We start from the raw sequence: 21,176 nt of genomic DNA on the forward strand, positions 1-21,176 counted from the left end.
TCATTTCACATGTCAACTACTCCTTTGTATATTAATCAATGTGAATTAATTAAGATGGGAGGAAACAAAATCCTTAGGTTTGCATTCTCTGTCCCCTTTTCTCCCCATCTTCTAAAACAGATGGTACTGGTACCATCTTACTCTCAGCCATATCCATGAAAGATATAAATGATGAATGACATGCTCTTTCCTGCCTAGAGAAGACATGATTTCAGAGGACTTGTTAACACATCACTCCAAGTGATTGAAGTTGACACATGGAATGAAAGCTCTTAGCCGTCTCATTTCCCGAGATAGCCTAGAATTTTATATTGGCTATGCCCAAAGTATAAATAAGGGCTATCACAAAATGATTTGTAGTGGGCTACATCACTTAGTGATCATTTGTTTGGGATTAGGAATATCTTTTTATTTTTGTACAGAAATTGTGTATAATTGTGGTTGCAGTTCCAAGATGGTCCAAAAAATATTGTGAAATAATTATTGAGAACTACTATTCAAAAATTCCTTAGATGTCATTTATGGCATAAGTTCTAGGCGAAAACTTATTTTAAATTTTAGCCCAGTATACTCTGTGTACTCATTTCCCTCTTCCTCCCTTGGCTGTTGTGGTTTCTTTGGAATTCCATTTTCAGCATTCACATGTTTGGAGGTAAGGGAGCTACTCCCTGGGAGCCAGCTTTTCATATGCTGCTTCTCTTCTGGAATTGCTAAAGTAAATTCTCCATCTTTGCCTTGAAACCTGAAAATTTTGGTAACATTCTATGTGGTGAGAACCTGAAGTTAGGAACTTTGGAGACCTCTCTAGCGGGAAGCCATCAACAGGCAAAATTTCACTTTACCTGCACAGCCACCCTGAGCAGATGACCCAGGACCCCGGGGCTCTCCCAAAGTCCTCCCAGTTGTTTTCGAGTTTCCCCAGAAATCTTGCATGTGCTCAAAAACTGTTCCATCCTATTCTGTTCTGGTTCCCAACACAATGTTCCTAAAGAACCTAAAGGAAGCTGCCACTGTTATAGATACCCTCAGCAAGAACACCACTTCCCTGCTAGGGGCTGTCTCCTCTGAACACTCACCTCTCCCACTCTCTGTTCTCTTACCCTGTTTTAGTTTTCTTCATAGCTCTTCTTCCTAACAGACATTATATTTTTCTTTAGGTATTTTTTATTGTCTAACTTTTATTAGATGATACTTTATCTTGTTCACTGTTCTATACATAGTGCCTGTAACAGTGCCTGACACTGGAAAGTCTCAATAAATATTTGTTGAATGAGGAAATGAATTAATTAATAAACCTAGAATGCCAATCTAGTATGCTAAAGTGGGACCATTTCCCTACCATTCTCATTGGTCTGGGTACATTCTGAGTTGCATACAGAATTGGGATAATGTCCCTTTCAACGCTCTATATCCCATTTACTACTTGAATGTCCAGTCTGTGCTCCTGTGCCTCAGGCTTCCATAGGTCCCACATGCCAGCCAAAGGCAAACCTTGCAAGCAAGGTTTTATAAAGACAGCAGTCCTAAGTCCACTTTGTGAGCATAAAAAATGAAAGCCAATAAATAAAACCTCGATAGAATTATTTAATTGCAAGTGTTATACTGAACATATGTCCAAATCAAAATGGCTAAAGTCCCTATTCACACTTGAATACATATTGTCTAGTCTTTTATAAGGTGTTTCTCCCTCATTATTGCAGAGGATTTCCCAAGAATTCTTCATGTTCCACAGTTTAGTTTTGGTGGTCACTGGCTCCATCGGCCAAATGTCACATTGTGGACTCATGCTGTTACTCCCAATGGTCACTGCTCCCTCCATTGCTGGTTATCTGCTGCCATCTTAAGGCAAATTCCTCTTAACCTGCTGCTCCCCTCTCCCACAGATAGTGTCTTTCCCTCAAGGATTTGTCCACAGTTTCCCTCATTTACTCACAGAGCAAATGGAGATATGGTTGTAATTTACAACCAGAATACAGAAAGATTGGGAACAATGGCAGAGAAGTCCGGTGCAAATAAACTATGACAGCTAGTGAATGTGACTACATGCAGACACAACCAGCTTTGACCCAATCTCAGGAGTTTTCCCAGGCTTCTCTTTGGCCTGGTTGCAAGCCTGATGCTACTTAAAAAAGCAAGTTCACCCTGCAGGAGTATTTTAACCATCTCTAGTCAAAGTTGCCCCCAGGATCCTGAGAGACAAATCAGTTTCTTGGGCACTTCCAATGATAGGTTTATATCTTCATTTTCATTTTTGTCATTGAATGATTAGCAGTCAGAATATCCACTCTCCTTAGTTAGCATCTCGCTCCCAGCTACACGGATGTGGTCTGGGTCTTATGCTGCCAGTAAAATAATCTGACATCAGAACATCTACTGAAGTCTGAATGATTCAGCCTTAAGTGCAACCACGTGTGAGGTAGCACCAATGCAGAACAACACATTTCTGAGTAGAGGATCAGGCCTGTAGGCCTTTCCTGTGCTCTTTTGTGTCTCCGCTCCTGCTCCCCTGAAAGTAACTTCTTGATCAGAAATCTATGCACATAGCTTCCTGAAAACAAGCAGTAATGTACAGATACAGGGAGGAAAAAAGCCATACAAGAAATGTTTCAAGGATACACAGTTCAGATAGTTGCATACCTGGCCACACTCCAGACAAACTCTTTCATTATCCCTTTTGTTTTTCCAAAACAAAGGATAATTCAAATCTTTACCTCTTGCAAAGAGAAGAGTGGTTTTAAACATTCTGAAATTGCATGACTTCGTAGGCTTTTGGGGATTTTTTTTTGGTGAGGACACCCTGAGCTAACATCCGTTGCCAATCTTCCTCTTCTTTTGCTTGAGGAAGATTAGCCCTGAGCTAACATCTGTGCCAATCTTCTTGTATTTTGTATGTGGGATGCCTCCACAGCATGGCAGATGAGTGGAGTAGGTCTGTGCCTGGGATCTGAACCCATGAACCCCTGGCTGCCAAAGTGGAGAGAGTGGAACTTTAACCACTCGGCCATGGGGCCAGCCCTGACGTCATTGTTTTTTAACCTATGGCATTGACTTTCCCCACTGGAACAGAAAACTGGTGTTTCTCTACTATACATACTTATGGCTTAAGACAGGATCCAGGGGGTGGCCCCACGGCCGAGCAGTTAACTTCACATGCGTCTTCGGCTATCCAGAGTTTCACCGGTTCAGATCCTAGGTGCGGACCTACCACCACTCATCAAGCCATGCTGAGGCTGCATCCCACATGGCACAACCAGAAGGACCTACAACTAGAATGTACAACTATGTACTGGGGGGCTTTGAGGAGAAGAAGGAAAAAAAAGGAAAAGTTTGGCAACAGATGTTAGCTCAGGTGCCAATTTAGAAAAAGACAGGATTTAAAATTAATTACCATTTTGACATAACTATGTTTGTGCTTTGTATTTTTGATTTGCAAATCGTGAATGAGGAATATGACCTCTGACGTACTCTAGGGGACGCTATGAACGTATGAAAATATTGTTTCAAGTTTCAAAGAATCTAAGAAAATTATGCCAACTGGGCATTTTTAAAGTCACATTAGAATGAAACTTTATATATATAACTTTATAACTATATGACTATATATGGTTATACATAGCTAGATGTAGATATAACCCATATATATAACCTAGAGACTTCCAGTTATTTTTAGCAAAGTCCTATTACAAAATTTGGATTTTTAGGTTAGCTTCAGAATCTTGATAATTTAGAGCTTGCTACTAAGGAGAAGTAAGTACATTTGCAAAGTAATATCAATTATATTGTGCAGAGTAATACCAATCAGGAGGTAAGAAATTACTGTCAGAGAACATAATTTTGAGCCGGCTTGTAAGTAAGGAGGGCATCTTGATGACTTTTTTACATTTCATTGATTTAATGTTGGGATGTAAAACAAGGAATATTCAGATCTAAAATTCTGATATTCCAGTCTCACTTCCATCTTCAACCTTACAGGCTCTTTCCAATACATTGGATGAAAGCTTGCAAAAATTTTTAAAGAACCTCTAGCAAATTCAAAGAGATGAAATGTACAAAGCATTCTAAAAAGATGACTTTGCTGAGAGGTGAGGCGGGGTCATAGCTAATAACTCATTTTGTAACATGTGCTGACAGAGTTGAGTTGCTTGCTAATCTTGAAGTCTTTTATATACAAGCTTGTCAGTATTACACTGCCACAGTGAAAGTTTAATGCATTGGATTTTTTTAATAATCACTTTCTAATTAGGACCCTGAAGAAAATTTGGCACTCAGAATTCGTGTAAACATTTAATTAATTTTAGTGAGCATTCTCTGACATAAGTGGAAAAGGATGAAAAGGACTATTGTTCTATGCTCTTTAAAAGAATGGCTCTTGATTATGTATCAGATTCAAAATCAATATGAAAAATGCCCCCAGCCATTACTGTTCTAACTTTTGGTTATGAGCCACAACCATAAGATAAACGACAAGTAACTTGCCTAAAGAAACTCACTAAACAAAAAGTTAAAGGAAAACGGCTTTAGAAAACCAAATGATGAATTCCTCTCAAAAGCAGTATTTAGCCAGTGGCTTGAGGTTTAATTTCAAAGGCCAGAAATGTAGGCCAGGCAGGAAAGCTGGGATTCTGTGACTGGGTTCATGGAAAGTAAGCTTATTGTCATTAAAGTTTCCTGGAAATTGAAAAAGCATATGGTTCCCAAAGTTTTTAAAAAAATATTGGCCAATTGACTCAAAGAGGAATTTTTGCAGTTTGGCTCTGAGAGAAGTACTTTAAATAAGACTTTCAGGGAAATCACACCATGCTCTAGCCGCAGCCCCAAAGCATGCTGAGTTTAATTTCCCCTTGAGATCATGGGAAATAATGAATGGAAATATTTATGAAATGGAAATTGGTATTGAATAATTTGGGTTTTTCTTTTTAAAGTGCAGGAATACTAATTTACTAAGTTTGTGACCATAAGTTAATTTAGTCACAATGACATATTCAAAACTTTCGATTCTTTTTTCTTTTTAATATTGACACCTGAGCTAATAACTGTTGCCAATCTTTTTTTTTTTCCTGCTTTTTTCTCCCCAAGTGCCCCCAGTACATAGTTGCATATTTTAGTTGTGGGTCCTTCTAGTTGTGGCATGTGGGACACCGCCTCAGCGTGGCCTGACGAGCGGTGCCATGTCCCTGCCCAGGATCCGAACCAGTGAAACCTGGGCCCCCGAAGCGGAGTGTGCGAACTTAACCACCCGGTCACGGGGCCGGCCCCCTCTTTCTTTCCTTACTAACTTATTATTTTCCAGTTAAAAAAGTATTTCATTCTCATTTATGGTGAATTGAGAAAGTACATAAAGGAATAAAGAAGAAAATTCAAATCATTCACAAGCTTTTCTCCAAAGAAGTAAATATGTTGATATATTTCCTTAAAACGTTTTGTTCAATAAATTTATTTGAGGGAATGATGCGCATTCTAGCACTACTCAGTCCATTGTCTGGTGAATGGCTTGGCAATAGAAAAATGGAATTACTCCTATTTTAAATGATCCACCTTGCCCCCGGTCACTGTTTCTTATTACATAAAGATTTTAACTTCTGACTTAATTTCCTTTTCTCCAGTACCTCTTCTGTCACTATGCTTGGTGGTTAAATACCCATATGTTTTATTTGTTCAACCCTTCTTGCGTGCACTGATCTTGTCCTGCACTCTCCATCAGCCCCTCTGTCCTATGGTCACCCTCTGTATCTTGTCAATTTCAAGCACTACACCTCTGACTACCACCTTCTCTCTTTTCAACGAACACCCTCTATATCCCCAATCCAAATAATCCTATAACTCTGTCAAGACCTTCAAATCAATGAGTTTGCATACTATGTTTTCACTGTCCCTTTTATCTCCATGTTCTCCCTTTCCCCCTAAATTGCACATCCTTAAATTTCATGGTCTTTCATTTTAATCACTTCTTTGTATACATCAACTCCTTTGTCCTTCTTTTGCTTCAGCATACTCACTTAGTAAAACCACAATTCTGGTTAAATCAAACTCTCTGGCAACTCATAGAGTTGCAGTAAGAGAAAAATACATAATTGGGCTTTCAACTCATGATCACTCATGTCACGTTGGCCTTTAATGTAATCAAGATGGCTTTAACACTCCCCTCAGCTTGACTATAAACTTTTGACAGGTTTGTTCCTCACAGTAGGTCCCTCATTTCTCTTTTTTTAAAGCATTTACCTTAGAAAACTTTCAATTGTAAATTCTTTCTCTTCATCTATGAGATGTAAATCTTTTCCCAGCTTCTTGTCAATTTTACAACCTAGGAATGTCTTTCTTAAGGATCTTGGAGCCCTCACTTTCGATCAAGATAGGGTTCCTGTCTTCCAGTCTCTGTAGGAGGCTAGGTGATAACTTTGATGAGCACCAATTAGCAAACAAGGATGGCCTAATCACATTGACCACTCCCCCTGCTGCCCGCAAGACAAAACCCGTTCCTCCATCCTTACATTTAGCTACCTATTTCATAGAGAAAAGTGAAGCAATCAGAAGTGAACTTCCGTCAGTTCCCATCATCACATCTGCACCAGTTCGTCTTTACTTAGCTTTTTCTCCTGGGCCAATGAATGAACTCTTGTGCTCGCTCCCCCTATTGTGTCATATTTTCTCTCCCGAATTCAGGGACACCTGTTCCAGCAATTCCCCCTCTTCTCTCTGCATCATCATATTTTTCCATCTCTACAATCACTTTACCTTCAGCAAACAAATATGCTCCCCATCTCATCATAAAAACAACTAAAAGGAAAACATACCAAAAAAACACTGTTTTCCCACTTTCTTCTCACTCCAGCTACAACTCAATATTTCTCTCTTTATAGAAAGAGAAAAAATAATCTGTAAATTTATTAAAAAGTGTTCTTCAATTTCTAGTCTCCCTTTCTCTCTCAACCCCACCTATACAATTATTGTAATTTGAACTCACCCTTTATGTTGTTAAATCCAGTGGCCAGTTCTCAGACTTCATCTTACCTATATGTAACATTGGGATCACTCTTTTCTCCTTGAAACAGTTTATTTGGCTTAGAGGATACCACATGCCCTTGTTTCTCTTCTTACTTCTCTGACCATTATTTTTCTGTCTCCTTTGTGTATTTTTCCTCATCTCCCTGGTCTCTTAATGTTGGACTATCCCTGCACACAGTCGTTTTTTTATTCTTTATTTTTCTTTACACATTCACTTCTTGGAGGATCTCATCAAGTCTTAAGGCTTTTAAGATCCATCTACAAAGTATTTAATCCAACAAGTTTATCTACAGTCTACCTTCCTTCCCAACTCTAGACTCATATATCCAACTGACTTCCCAGATAGCTCCTGCTGGATGTCTAGTGGGAATCTCAAACTTGACATTTTAAAAATTGAGATCATAAGCTCTCCTCTTCTACTTCCACTCACAAAACCCTACTCCTCCATGATGGGCAGCTCCCTCTTCCACTTGATTTGGCTAAACCCTTGGAGGTATCTTTTATTCTTCTTGGTCTGTCATATGCCATATTCTATCTGTCAGCAAACTCTGTTACTCTACTTTCAAAATATATCCCAAATCTGACTATGTTTCCCAAACTCTGCTGCTAAGGCACTGTCCCAAGCTACTACTACCTCTCTCCTATCTATTTTGAAAGTAATTGGTTTTGTTGCTTTCTCCTTTGCTTCCCTTTGGTCTATTTCTAACAGAGCCACCAGAGTAACATTGTTTAAAAGTAGGTTAGACTATATCACATAAGATCATGTCAGTGAAATCCAGCAATGGCTTCCCATATGACTAAAGCACAAACTAATATCCATCCTTACAAATCACCCACAGGCTCCACACAATCTATTTCCTTCCTGCTCCACATTGCCCTTTGACCCTACCCTCTCTGTTCCTCACTCCTCACCACTTGCATGGGTCTCCTTTCTATTCCTCAGTCATTTCAAGCAGAGTCCCACCTCAAGGTCTTTCACTTGTCTTTCTCTCTGTCTGAAACACTCTTTTCCCAAGCATTCACTTGAATTTCTCCTTCACTTCCTTCAGATCTTTACTTAAATGTCACTGTCTGTGTGAAGCCAAAACTGGCCACCCCATCACAAATTGCACATATGCTGAACTTCATATTCCTCCTCTTGCTTTATTTTCCTTCATAGCACTCATTACCTTCTAACATATATGTGTACTAGTTATCTTACTTATTGTCTTTTTATTCACTAAAAAGTATGCTTTCTGAGGATGGGGATTTATTTTGTTTTGTTTCCTGCTGTAATATCAGTACCTAAAATAGGAACTGTCTCAAAAGATACTCACTACATATGTGTTGAATGAACGATAGAAAGACATCATCAAGGTTACAGCAGGATGTAATCTGACCTAGTTCTGAATCAAAGTTTTACTCCTTACAGGGGTTTCTGATACAGTATAAGAAGAAGGAAAATAAATGAGAAATTCAAAGCATTCTATGAAGGAAGAGTTAAAACTGAGCCGTTCTTGGAATTCAAATTGGGGAGTCTGCCAATGAAGATATTTGACCCAGAGCTGGGCAAGAGTAACAGCACCAGAAATCTATCATGTGTGAATCAAGTTATGCACAATGATTTATTGTAATATATCCTTTTCTATGCATTCCCAGGAAGATGTAGCCAAGGAAATGTCTTTTCATGTGGGTAAGTAAGAATTCAAATCTCGAACGGAGAATGATTATATTAATTTTTTTTCTATTTCATTGCTTAAAATGTATGGCATATATCTGAGTGACTCACAGAGTCCTTGTCAGAGAACAATTGAACAAGGTGTAAAGCTTACCATGTAATCAAGATCTTAGGGGACTGCATGGATCACTTCAAGAAAACAATAGGGAGACTGTACATAGTTTAAATAGATACAAAAAAAATCTGCTTTGTTGATGAATTAGCAGAAATCAGAATCTTGGAACAAGAGCAACACAAAAGATTAAGACATGTTAGAAAGGATATCTATCTTAGACATCTAAAAGGAGATTTCAAAAACTTTTCATACAATAAAAAGTTAATTTCAAAGCAGAAATTCCAAGAAAAGGTTAGCTTGAGGGAGGAAGTTCTGTATTGTGATTGCACATGGAAAATATATTGTGATGATTAACATCTTGTGAGACAACTAAAGAATCTGTGTTATCTACAGGGAACCCTCTGGTAATTTACAACTGAAGTAAGAAGTAGACAAATTGAAAAGAGGAACGCAAAATCAAAGCCAAGGAGTAACCAGTGGTGTTATATAACTGTAATAATTGTCTGAAAGAGGAAAGCCAAGATTAAGCTAAGTCTTCAGAAAATCATGTAAGGAAAATTTAATGGGTTTTAAAGACCTGCTTGGAACAAAACAATATATGTTAGATTATTTGCTTATGAAAAAATTGAACATGCAGCAATGATGCAGAGAAAGAAAAACTATTCAATTTTGCCTCTATGTTATTAAGGATAGTGGTTTTAAACTGCAAAATGTAAACAACCATAGTTAAAGTGGTCTGAAAGCTAAGCTAAGTGAAAGAAGGTATAATTCTAGTTTACGGGGAGTAGAGAAAGACTCAGTGGGAAGAATTATCATAACTGTGATGAATTCAGGAGAAATTTTTGCCTAAAACTTCAAACTTTTTACTCGGAGCAGACCTAAAAGAGAAAGTTCTCATAAAATTAATAATACCATTTGGGATTCTCCTCCTTGTGTCCATTTCCTAAGGCTTCCAATTTTAGGTGAATAACATTTCAAACAAATCTAAGGTGTCTTGATAAAGAGCCATCCTGTCAACATTTTTAATATTGTTTCTTTCTAAGAAAGCATATTTTCCATCATGGTATTTAACTCACCAAATAATTCCAGTAATAGTTATAAAACTACATTTATCTTCCTTATTTACTTTAAGTTGATGTTGTTTTTTACCTGCAAGTGTGAGATTTCCCTTCTGTATGGACCTGGAGCCTTGGAGCCATGGTGAAGCAGCACTCCACAGTGGTACTTTGAGACAGCTGTGAGTGATGGCCGCAAAGACAGTGGCTATGGATAGATGCCAGGACTCTCCCTAGGCTGGCAATCATCTCTTCCAGACTGCGTTAACTAGAGGATTCTTGCATTTGCCAGGGAAAGATTTAGGAAGTGGAGCCTAGAGCATGTAAAAGATGCTTTCTGCCTCTATGGAAGGTGACCTCTGGAGTTAGTATTAATTTGAGTTGCAAGAAAACTGAGATGTGAATTAGTGCGCTCCCCAAACTGAAAAGCTATTAATAGCATTAACATTTGTAGTGGCTGATTATTTGCCATATCTTTCTTCCTCTTCCAAAATTTTATAATATTCAACATAAAGATGAGATTAATTACCTCTCGCTCCAAATTTCTTAAATTTTCTACCCAGATAGAGAAAAAAAAATTAAAGTCATATTCTAGCTTTATTTAGATTATATGTATTATTTCAACATGATTTCAGATTTTGTGTTTTGGCACTCAAAATTTGTCTGTTGGCTGAATGAAAGGCAGAGAGCTTCCCAGTTAACCATACGAATGGCTCAAGTCACTTAGCTGCATAGTGACTGTTTTGTAAAGCTTTGGATCACTCAAATAAAATTGTAACATTAGATCATTTTTTATTCACCCTTTAAAGTCATTTCATTATTTTCTTGTTCTCAGAAAATTTTCAAACTAAGAAACAGCTTTTATTACCTAAATATCTATAGTTATTATTAAGAAGGCTATACTGTTTTGGTATGTTGTTTGGCTCAATGGTTTGAAAAAATGTGGAAGCATAATTGCTGTCCTGAGATGGTACATAAAATTGAAGTCAGTTTTTTAAAAAATTAGTGAATGCTATTATTCACTGTCACTTGGTTAAGGTCTTTGTTATGAAATTAGATCTCTTTAGGCTGCTTATATGTGTCCTTTTAAGGTATACATTTCTAAGGCTAATAAAGATTATAAACCTGTTAAAGAGAATATTGGTTAGTGAACTGAAGAATGCAAGGGTGTAAATCCCAATTTAGTTAGCAGGTACTCTTGAAGTGGTTAATTGTTCCGGATGTGCCTCACCATCTAAACTAAGGGGTAGGTTAAAAGAAAAGTGTGAGAAACTCCCTCTGCTGATAGTTTCTCTTTATTTAGAAAGTGATGGAATCCTTGGCAGTTGTTTGGATAGCATTTCATTTATTGGCTTACAAATAAATTAATAGTTATATTTGTAACTATCAACTGAACCCAAACAAAAAATTCTAATTTATTAAGCTTGTTAAGAAAAAATAATTGATAAAAAGTAATTAACCAATGAAATTGTAATTACCCCTTTTATGCAGGGCTTAGAAAAAAATAAACTAAAAAATGTTAAGAATTTGCTTATTGTGTGATAGCTTGGGAGGGGAGGGACAGTGAGAAGCAGGTTCTACTATAAAGGACCAGAGCGGAGGAGGGAACCATAAAGGTCCAAGCCCTGAATCCAGACTGAAACTGCACCATTGGCTTCCTGACTTCCCTTTCAGGATGACAGCCTAAGTCCCAACTATAGTCCTGTGATTCTCCCCAAATGGGAAAGCTGAAACTTTCCAACCTGAGTAGATAATCCAGCAAGAGTCATTAACACAGCATTTATTCTACTCTACAGGCACAATGTTTTATTTTAATTCTTCCTTGGAATATAGTTTAGTTCTGATTATCTTCAGATGGAAACAGTGTAGTAATCCAGCCAGCTAATATGAATCACTAATTTCCATGAGTGGATTCTATTGGAATTATGGCACTGAAGGATTTTTTTTTTTTATTTTAATGGAGGTGAATGAGGAGAAACCACTTCTTGTGGCTAAAGCTAACACCCTTTTTCATTTTAAATACTGTAGTCACATCCCACATCTGGCCTCAAGAACCTTCTATCCTTCCCTTAAAAAGTTATTTCCCCTTGGGGCCGGCCCAGTGGCGTAGTGGTTAAGTTCGCATGCTCTGCTTTGGCAGTGTGGGGTTCACAGGTTCCGATCCCAGGCATGGGCCTACACACCACCATCATCCATGCTGTGGCAGTGTCCCACATACAAAATAGTGGAAGACTGGCACAGATGTTAGCTCAGGGACAATCTTCCTCAACATAAAAAAAGAAAAAGTTATTTCCCAACATATAGAATGTAAATGCTTGTATATGTATGCACCTATACACATCTGGACAGTAATAGGTCACTTCTGGCATTACTTAAAATAGTATAAAGCAATAAAATGCAAATACATTACCCATGGACTCATAGCAATGAATTTTCCATAACTGAAGCATTGCCATGCTCACTAGCTTAGGAAAGGCTAAAAAAAATCAACAAAACTGATAAAAGATTTGTGAATCAAGCTTATCAAAGAAAGTGTAAAGTAATTTGGAGTCATTTATCTTAGAGCAGAGAAATACCTGACAAGCGGGGATCTGAGACTCTTGTCCTTAGAAAAATTGGCTTGGATGGTTGACTTTTGGCCGGTGACTGGGAATTTGGATTTTAGAAGTGTTCCCCTTGTTTCATGGCTGATAAAGGTGGCTTGCTGCACCTAGATTGTTTGTGCAAACAACGTGGCTTATGCTGAAGATCTGTTTTCCTTCTGGGAGCGGAGAATTTTGGTATGTGCTAAGCAGAATGTGCCTATGTGACCCACCTCCAATAAAAATTTGAGTGCTGGGTATCTACTGACAACATTTCACACGTGTATCACAGCTGAATGCTGGAGGAATTAAGCATATCCTATGTAAGTCCACTGTGAGAGGACTCTCGGAAGCTTGAGCTTGAAAGTTCCTTCCCAACTTCACTCCATATGCCTTTCCTCTTTGCTGATTTTGTTTTGTATCCTTTTGCTGGAATAAACCATAGCCGTGAATATGACTATATGCTGAAGCCTGTGAGTTCTAATGGATCACTGAAACTGGGAGTGGTCTTTTGGACCCTTATCACAAGGGGTTAATAAATCTGCCAATACTCTGAATTAGTTAAGCTCTTTAGGGTTATGAGAGGGAATCTTACCCAGGATTCCTTTGAGAGGATGTTTATTCTAAAGCTACATGGGACCATGAAGGACCAAGACATGTTACAAACCATAGCTCCCTTTTTAGCTACTAGTCACTCTGGAACTGAGCATTCCTAGAGTGAGAGAGGCATTGAGAGAAACAGAATGATGGAATATTTTGGTGATTATTTCTCTGTCAGAAGCCCAAGAGATTGGGTCAGCCATTATGTATAGAGCACCCCTATTGGGTGAAATTTTAGGCCAAGCTATCTCAGAGACACATAGTCTCTTCGTGTCCAGCCTAGGCTTCTTTGCCCTTGTGTTGGTCACCAGCTTCTGATCTAATCATCTGTGGCCAATGTATCAGAGACGGCAGGGCTCATATGTCCCAAGGATAGTAGAATTAAGAGGAATAAGTCTCTTGGGTTCATGTTTCAATGATGGGAGCTTTAGCTGAGGCAGACACTTAGACCTTAATAGACTCTTTACCAGTGCAGACAGGAAGAGGTATAACAAACGCAAAGCTATTTTTCTTTATACTGAAGCCAGAGCCAGGGGAATGACATTACTCAAAAATGAATTAGGAAGGGACACTTATTAGTGTCTAAATAAAAATTTCTTGATTCTCCTCAGGGCACTGAGGCAGAGAAATGCAAGAGACTGTCAGCTCTGTGATAGAAAGAACATGGCATCTGCTCCACCCCTGCTGAATAAAATGTCTCTTGTATTTTTGCCCATCCTTTCAAATTTTGTATGAATTGAATCATATTTTAGTTAGTCTTGCATATTTTCACAATTCACCTTCAGTAATAGCAACTTTTCCTAGTTCCCTAAATGGACATATGCACATATATCATGTATTTGGCAGTATACTAAAAATTCCAACTCTCTTGAAGATACAGTGTTTAAATTAAATTAACAAGTACAAGTTCAAAAAATAACTAGATTCCCAAACCATACCAAAAAAATAAGTAACAGAAGAAGGATGGAATTTTACTATAAAAATAAATTGTTGCCTTTGGAAATTCTGTTCTTTAAAAGGAATACCAAAGAATTCTTGAGAGGATTCTAAGCAGAAACATATCTCCTTTTTACTTATAGCCATAGTAGATGACTTGAGATAATTAAAATAATACAATTTCTGGAGAAAGGCCATTTAATCAATAGAGATTACTGGCAAAAATAAAAACAGTAGGGGCTTAAACTATAGTGACATTTTGTGTAGAAAATGCTAACACACTTTGGCAATTATTGATAGCCCTTCTGCTTGGTAATCTGTTAAGTCTTTCCCAACTTTGACTACAGGCTATTCAGAAAGAATGATTTTATTCATGTCAAGGGCAGATAGTTGCTCAAAGTGGCCCTGAACAGTGAAAGAAATCATCATCAGAACACAAAATAAGTTAAGTAATGAACAATAGATACTATAATTATAGGGACTAAAATAATTATCTTGACAAGAACTTCATGAGATACAGAGGAAAATACACGGGAATTCTAACTCCAGTATTCCCCTAATAATGCCCAACTGAAGATATGCCCATCTAGACATCAAGAAGCAAAAGCAAGACATTGTCATTGTGCTCTGTCTGAATCCCTGACTCACAGAATCCATGAAGAGAATAAAATTAGTGACATTTTATATACCACGTTTGGGGTTGCGTGTTGCACAGGAGTAACTAACTGGAATAGTAGATTATGACTCTTCTCCTTTGGTTTCCCAGGATCCCTATTCATTCTCCTACCTCAGTGATTCTATCATGTGATCAAATCTTTCATTCACATTGTGCACCCGACAAGTCGTCAACCAGTGCTTACTAGTAACCTCTGATAATGGTAGAAGACATGTTTTATCTCCCTTCAGTTCCACCAGGAAGGCCTAGCTTCCAGAAGACAGTCACTAAGAAATTTTAGTCCAGCCAGTTTCCCAACCATTGTGACAGCAAGAATACTTACTGTAACTTATTTGCTCGTTTAGATATTTACTTCTGTCTCCCACATTCTGCCCCCAGAGAGAACTCATTTATTTAATTACTGAGACAGTATTTATTAAAAACTTTCTCTACATCAGGCACTATTTCCGGCCTCATAGAACTTTCATTCTAAAGGGTGATTCACAGGGATCAGACTAGTATAATAGTCTGAAGCCTCTCTTTGCCTACTTCTTCTCCCTCCTTTTATCTTTTACCGGCATTCTCTTTGATTACTCTCTCACATTTTTAACTCCATCTTTGCATCTGCTTCTTAGAAGACCCAAAATAACACAAATGCCCTTCCCAACCTTGTATGTCTGAAGAATTCTTATTCCTAATAAGTATAAAAAGGAGGAAGAATCGAGGAGTAGATTTTTAATAATGCAGTCTTGGTAGAGATAAAAGAAAAAAAGGTATGGTAGTGTATTCTCTGTCCTTTACCCATTATGAGAGACAGAGACAATAGTTGTGTAAGGGAGCTAAAGGTTGTATTGGACTTTCCATTGTGACTAAGCTTATACATGTAGTAATTATACGCAGATCTACAAACATTTAAGCCCATGTCATGGGGAGTGAGTTAAGATCCCATCCTGGGCGCATCTCAGAATGTTATTGCACTGAATAGCCTTTCCAGATTTTCCCTTTGAGGTATTCAAGTTACTCACCACCCCCTGAGACCACTAACAAACATCTCTAATCAGGATGCCATTATTTCAGCCTGCTTTTGAAGATTGAAAGCCTGAGTTTGGTACCATTTCTCTGTGTGTTGCGATTAAAGGCTATCTACTTGATTTACTATTTCAATCATTTATTTATCTTCCAGTGACTCTGCTAGACTACCATTTCCTTGAGGAAAAGAAAGGAGCTTGGCCCTTTTCTATATCACCAACACTTTTTACAAGGCTGGCACAGGGTATGTCCCTGGCATGTCTAAGTGGAGTGAAAAGTGTTCCATTATTTGACTTCTTAACATAGAAACTCGCTCTTTGCTGAGTTGAATTTTCCTCAGGTAATGACTTTGCTCCTATAGATATCTAGTTGGAGACTTATGTTAAGGAAAAAAGGAGAAAAATAGCAACAAAAAGCTTATTGTAATTTGATGTTTAAGGCATTGCATTCCTGAATGATTTCTGTGGTGATATAAGGGTCATTGTCAAAACATATTGAGGAAAAAGAAGTATGAACAAAGATGACATTTAGATTTGGAATATTATTTTTTAGCCACGCTTCCTCAATTATTGAAAATTAGCATAAGTAAATCTGCCAATGCAATGGATAAACTATTCCTTTCTCATTAATTAGAGAGACATGCCCTTCTTGGCATTCAGAACCACTTATAATATTACCATTTAAAAAATAGAACTTTAGAAGAGGAAAACAACATTTAAGGCTTCTATTCTGGGTCAATTTTCTCAGAGGGCAGAATTCTTGAACATATGGTTCCTTGATTATATAAATTTATGGTTGGTATCTATGATGTTTTATATCTATTAGTTGCACATTTTTACTTTTATAGAAGAAGTGAATTCAAATTTAGAAATAACTCAATATATAAAATTCTGACTAGAAAGCCAAATAAGAATTTTATCTAGATATGGGGAAAAATGAAATCATATCTCTTCTGTTTCTACAGGCATTTAAATGTACCCGAGGTTGTGATTTGCTTATGGGAGCATCTCATGGGAAATGCCGGCGAAGGGACCATGGAAAGGGTTGAGACCATGTGTCTTGAAGGTGTAGGGTCTTGGGCAGGGTCTTGCTAAGACCAGGTCTAACTGTGTAGCCCAATCCAGCTTTAGAAGCCTCAGAGCCGAGAGTTTTAAAAAACCCCTTACCCGATTCTGTGTGTTCTAGGGTAAAAACAGTCTATATTTTGCTTTTATCCTTAATTCCTTATAATAAATCCCTTCCTACTTTTTTTATATCTGGAGTCTTTTCTTTTTCTGGTGGTGGGTGATTTTTGTGTCCACAGAACCCTAAAGAGGCCATCATATTATTTGTCTCAAGGTTGGGCAAAGCTTTGGGACCGAGAGCAATGAGAGAGTAGAGCTTTCTTCACCTACCACCACCATTCTGGTAACTACTGGATAATACACAGAGAACTCACTAGGTACTCAGCTGTGGCAAGACCAGAACACCTCCTCCTAGAACATCTAATGGTTTTCTTGGAAGGAGGACAGAGATATGCAGGTAATATCACCTGGGAGCAAGAAGCTCCTCACATACACCAGGAAGAAATTGATGCCAGCACCTCCTATCCATTATGAGTGCGGAGACAGGGGTCATACAGGGTGGAGAGGCTCCGAGGCCCTGATTGTGGGACAAGAGCAAACACCCAAGACAGCAGGGGCTCTAGATTCTGCAGGTGAGGTGAAGTTCATTAGCAGGTACATGTGCATAAGGTGCCTTTCAGGAGTCAGTTACCATTGTGGTGGGCAAACTTTTATAGCATCTTGTTCTCTATAACATTTTTCATATTTTTATCTACTGAAACATAGTAAGCATACTGATTTTATATTCTGTTTGATATTTCCACTATTTTAAGTCTTTATGAGTCTGACACCACTATCTTCTTCATTAAGCCTGAGTGTTTTATGATTTCTTTTAAAAGTGCCATCATTTTTCTTGGAAGTTTATCCATGGGAATTTTCTGATTCTTGAATTGAAAGTGGGTCCTTATAGAGCAGATTTATGTTTGTTTCTGCCAGATATTTGAAAATACTCTTTTCCAACTGGGGCCACTTCACACTAAATTCTCATTGTGAGATTTTTCAGATCTCTCGGGTTCAGGCTACACTTATATGAGAGCCAGCTTAATGTTGCAAGTCTGTAGGGTGATTTGTTCCTCCTTTAGTCAGTGACAGTTTTCAAGGCAGATCCTTTTCTTTGTAGCACCATGGGTAAGTATCTCCATTTCCAGGACTCCTTTAATCTTTTGGATTGAGGATTCTCCTAATAGATTTTACAATTTGGGTGGGCTCTGGACATTTCTCCTCACCTGTAAGCCATGGGAGGTCATGAAAAACCAAGTCATGAGCGTTAAATTGGACAACTACCTTTAAGGTGAAAGCCAAATTTAGGACTCTGCTTATGTTCTGGACTCCATAAAGCAGAGATTGGCAATCTTTTTCTGTAAAGAACCCTACAGTAAATATTTTAGGATTTACAGGCCGCATACTTACAGGCCACATAGTTTCTGTCACATATTCTTTGTTTGTTGGTCTGTTGCTTGGTTTTTCTTATAGCCCCTTAAAAATGTCAAAACCATTCTTAGTTCTGAGGACATGCAAACACGAGCCATGGTTTTTATTTGGCCCATTGTCTAATAGACTCCTGCTCAAGAGTGTAGATTCCCCTTTCACTTACTTTTTGGCATCTGAGACCCTTTATAGTTCACTGATATATTTTAAAGTGTATAAAATATACTTTTTTCTGGCATCCTCAAGAGTTTTCAGTTGGAGTGTCAGTTAGGATATCCAGTACTACTGAAAGTAGAAGATTTATTTTTTATTTATTTATTTTGATGAGGAATATTGGCCTTGAGCTAACACTTGTTGCCAATCTTCCTCTTTTTGCTTGAGGAAGAGTAACCTTGAGCTAACATCTTTGCCCATCATCCTCTGTTTTGTATGTGGGACACCTCTACAACATGGTTTGATGAGCGGTGTATGTCTGCGCCCAGGATCTGAACCTGTGAATCTGGGCCACCGAAGCAGAGCATGGTGAACTTAAACACTATGCTATGGGGTCAGCCCCAGTTTTATTTTTATTTTATGCAGTCTATAAATATTTATTTAGAGTAAGGCTCACATTTGCCATACTCTATTCTTATCATGTTTTAATTCTGTCTCTGGTATAATCTTCCTTCTGTTTCAAATATATCCTTTAGCTGTTCCATTGGTAAGAGTCTGTTGTTGGTCAAATTTTTGTAATATGTATTCTTTTTAAAGATTCTTTCACTGTGTATTCAATTATATGTTTCCTTTTATTTTGCAACCATTTAAAGATACTGTGGATTTAATTTTACTTACTCAGAATGTACGTTCTGATTCTGGAGATTTATAATTTTTATTAATTCCAGGAAAAATTTTCTCTTTGAATGATCTATTCCTCATTCTACTGTTCTGTCTTTAGAAACTCCAATTTGTATGTTAGAACTCTCAGGGTGCTGTGTGTCTTTTACTTCCTCTTTCATTCTGTTTCTATCTCCCTTTCTCCCTGCTTCCCTCTCTTCCTCTCTGGCTTCCTGACAATTCCCTCTAAATTACAGTCATGTGTCATTTAATGACGAGAATACATTCTGAGAAATGTGTCAATAAGTGATTTCGTCATTGTGTGAACATCACAGAGTCTACTAACACAAACCTAGATGGTACAGCTTACTACACACCTAGGCTATATGGTACTAATCTTATGGAATCACCATCATATATGCAGTCCATCATTGACAGAAACATTGTTATGTGTGCATGACTGTATTTTCTAGTTCTCTAATATTCTCTTTGGTTATTGTTCTGCTGTTTAATTCATCCATTGTATATATTTTTTAAAATTTTAATCCTTATAATCTTTGTTTCTGTAAGTTCTATTTTTCACATTCTAACTCACCATTTTGGGTGGTTTCTTATTAATTGTTTATGTTGTTGATTTTCTCATTTATATCTTTACAAATATTTGACATGCTGGATTTTATAGCTTGTGTTTGATAATTATGATATCAGACAAGTTTATATTTATGTTGGTTATTTTACTCTATCTTATGGTGTCTTGTTTTCTTTTCTTTTTTTTTTTTAATTTGATGGTTCAGAGAGTTTTTTGGGACATTCCACATTGTAATTCTATGAGGCCTAGAATGAGAAGATTGGCTTTTGCCAGGTACCTGGGTGCTTACCCGATACAGGATAGTTGATTTAAATTAATTAATTTATTGATCTAGAGTTTTAAAACCACCTTTAAATGCCATTCCTGCATATGGTCTGACTTTTGGATACAAATCTCAGGCAAGAACATTCTGTTTCACTCTACTCATAACCAAAGCAGGGATCAACAAGTTTTGTTGCTATCTCCTTTGGCTGAGGTTGGGTATTTTTCTAGTTTACTTTTTCACTGAGTGTAAACTTCTTCAGAGGTACACATTTTAAAAGGTGTTCTCTGTTTAGACTCTCTACTAGTTTTTTATAATAAAAGCTCTTTGTTACCAAGAATCAGCAAATGATCTCAGGTTTTTGGTGTTTTTGGTGATTTCTGTGTGTACTTTGTTTCTGGTCTCTTGGGAGTTCCTTTATTCTTTTTTTCTCCAACTTTACTTTTAAGTGGATGTCTTTAATGTTTTCATTAGCTTATTTGGGTGCTTGGGAGTATGAACACTTTCAGCTTTTGTAGGATTATTCCCAGAAAGAGAAATTTTGTGTTTGACATCTTACTTTGATTTTTATTTTCCTTCAGAGAAAACAAAACACTTGAGGTGCAAGATTGAATTCTTTGTTGGAATCAGTTATTGTTGTGGTGATCTTAGGAAACCACTTACATTTAAAATCTCAGTTTCTTTATCGACTAAATTAGGGTTCTATTAATACCAATCTCACAGTGCTATGGGTTGGTGTATAAGAGGTGGTGGGTGTTAAAATGCTTTTTAAAATAATCCACTTTGCAAACATTAGGTGCCATTATTGTTATTATTATTTTTAACATAATTACCATTGTCAGCATGCCTCAGCCAGGTTCTTTAAACCAAAAAACACAACAGTTGCTGATATGTGATTATAAATTTACAATGTTTCAGATACAGGAAAAGAAAAGTGTTCCTCCATGGGCATTATGAAATTCAGTACCTTGGTTTTTTTGGAGAACCAAAAACAGCAAGAAAAAACACATATCCACAATCAAAATGAAAACTTATTTGTATTTGTTTATTTATAAATAAATAAAATCAAATAAAGCCAGCAGTTCTTTTATAATAGTATTGTTAACTTTGATTACGTTTTGTGGAAGAAAACAAAAAAAGTCCTCTTATTCCTAAGTCAAAGTAAAACGCAAACGTAGGCTTTCTCAATATGCAATGCTATTTGCTAAGCAAGTTAGAATTAAACGCCGATAAAATGCTTAACTTGCAAGCAATATGTTTAATTATTATCTGAATATTATGGTATGTAATGCCGTTTATTTACACAACTTGTAAGACTTTTAATAAAACTTTTAATTACATAGTCCATCT

The sequence above is a fragment of the Equus asinus genome, chromosome 9 (assembly GCF_041296235.1).
Source record: "Equus asinus isolate D_3611 breed Donkey chromosome 9, EquAss-T2T_v2, whole genome shotgun sequence".
NCBI lineage: Eukaryota > Metazoa > Chordata > Mammalia > Perissodactyla > Equidae > Equus > Equus asinus.